Source organism: Notamacropus eugenii, chromosome 3 (genome assembly GCF_028372415.1).
Source record: "Notamacropus eugenii isolate mMacEug1 chromosome 3, mMacEug1.pri_v2, whole genome shotgun sequence".
Lineage (NCBI taxonomy): Eukaryota > Metazoa > Chordata > Mammalia > Diprotodontia > Macropodidae > Notamacropus > Notamacropus eugenii.
Genome location: NC_092874.1, coordinates 455,656,981 through 455,658,851, shown reverse-complemented (window position 1 = coordinate 455,658,851; position 1,871 = coordinate 455,656,981). Strand labels below are relative to the sequence as shown.

The window sequence follows — 1,871 nt, the reverse complement described above, 5'->3', positions numbered from 1 at the left end:
AATGCTAAAAGTTAAATAAATAAAAAAAAAGAATCAACTAAAAAGCTAGTTCAAAAATTAAGGAATTTAGCAAAGATGGACATAAAACAAATAACAAAGAAGAATATAAAATAAGCCCATAAAATATCATCAACAAAACCCTGCAAGAAGAGATAGAAAGAGAAACACTATTTTAAATAATTAGAGATAGTACAAATTCTCAGGACTCTACCTGCCGACATATACACAGGAATTATAGGAACGCAATTACAAACCACTATTCACTGAAATAAAAATAGATCTAAAGTATTGGAGAAATATCAATTACTCATAGGTAGGTTTAGTCAATATGACAAAAAACAATAACAAAATTCATCCTGAAGAACAAAAGGTCAAGAAATCAAAGGAATCAGTGGAAAAAAATGTGAAGGAAGGAGGCCTTAGCAGGATCAGATCTCAAACTCTTCTACAAAGCAGTAATCATCAGAAAAATCTAGTACTGGATGAGATATAGAGTGATTGATCAGTGGGATGAATTAGATATACAATATGCTGAAGTTAAAAAAAAGAAGAGTACTCTAGCTAGACCCAACCCAACTACTGGTACAGTGGCTTCCTGTTTCACAAAAATTGATGAAAAACTAGAACTCAGTCTTTACGTATAGACCAACATCTCCCACTGTGTATCAAGATAGGCTCAAAATAGGTACATTATTTAAGACAAAAAGTGTCATATCATAAGCAAGTTAGGGGAAAATAGAAGAAATTAACCTGTAAGATCTGTAGATAGGGGAAGTATTTGTGACCAAACAAGACAGAGAAGATCACAGAAAGTAAAATGTATCATTTTGCTTAAGGAAACTTAAAAAGTTTGTTTCTTCCACAAAGAAAAAAAAATGCAGTCACAATCAGAAGGAAAGCAGAAAAATGAGGGGAAATTCTACAGCAAATTTCTATGATAAAGGTCTCATTTCTCAAATATTTAGATAACTGAGCCAAATTTATAAAAAAAAAAAAATGAGCTATTTCCCTACTGATAAATGGTCAAATAATATAAATAGGTAGTTTTCAGAAGACACCAAAGTTCTCTATAGTCAGATGAAAAATGTTCCAAATCACTAATAATTAGAGAAATTCAAATTAAAACAAGTCTGATTTACCTCCTCATACCCATCAGTTTGTCTTAGTTGAAAGAAAATAATAAAATACAACTCCCGCAAGGGGTGTGAAAAAATAGGTGTACTGATGCACTGTTGATGGAGCTGTCAACTGATCTGAGGGGCTTGGGGGGGAACTTAACTAAAACTATGCCAAAGGGCTAGAAAACAGTATATACCCTTCCTACTAGGTCTGTACCAGAAAAAGATCAAAGGAAAAAGAAAAAGAGTCCCATTTGTACAAAAATATTTATAGAAGTTCTTTTTGTGGTGGCAAAGAACTGGAAATTGAGGGGATACTTGTTAATTGAGCAATGACTGAATAAGCTATGGTGTATAATTTAATGGAATACCATTGTGCTGTAAAGAAATAACGGTACTTCCTTTGACAGTAAAGTAAAATTAGAATGATACAGAGAAGATTTGCATGGTCCCTGCACAAGGATGGCACACAAATTCGTCAAATGTTCCATACGCTTTTTTTTTCCAATGGAGAATGGAGGAATTGATGACTAAACAACAGATAGAGAATATTATGAAATACAAAATGCATAACATTGATTACATTAAACTGAAATGTTTTTGCACAAACAAAGCCAAGGCAACCAAGATTAGGAGGGAAGCAGCAAATTGAGAAAGAATTCTTACAACTAGCGTCTTTGATAAAGCCCTCATTTCTCAAATATATAGAGAAGTGAGTAAATTTTACAGAATACAAGTCATTCTCTAATTCAC

At 32.6% G+C, this 1,871-nt stretch overlaps 1 non-coding gene across 1 annotated transcript; it reads left to right on the top strand.

The window, feature by feature from the left end:
* The first annotated feature begins 1,510 nt into the window (after positions 1–1,510).
* Positions 1,511–1,615, top strand: LOC140497872 (U6 spliceosomal RNA). The gene has a single exon (XR_011964883.1). It is a non-coding gene; the product is annotated as a U6 spliceosomal RNA (small nuclear RNA).
* The last annotated feature ends 256 nt before the right edge of the window (positions 1,616–1,871 follow it).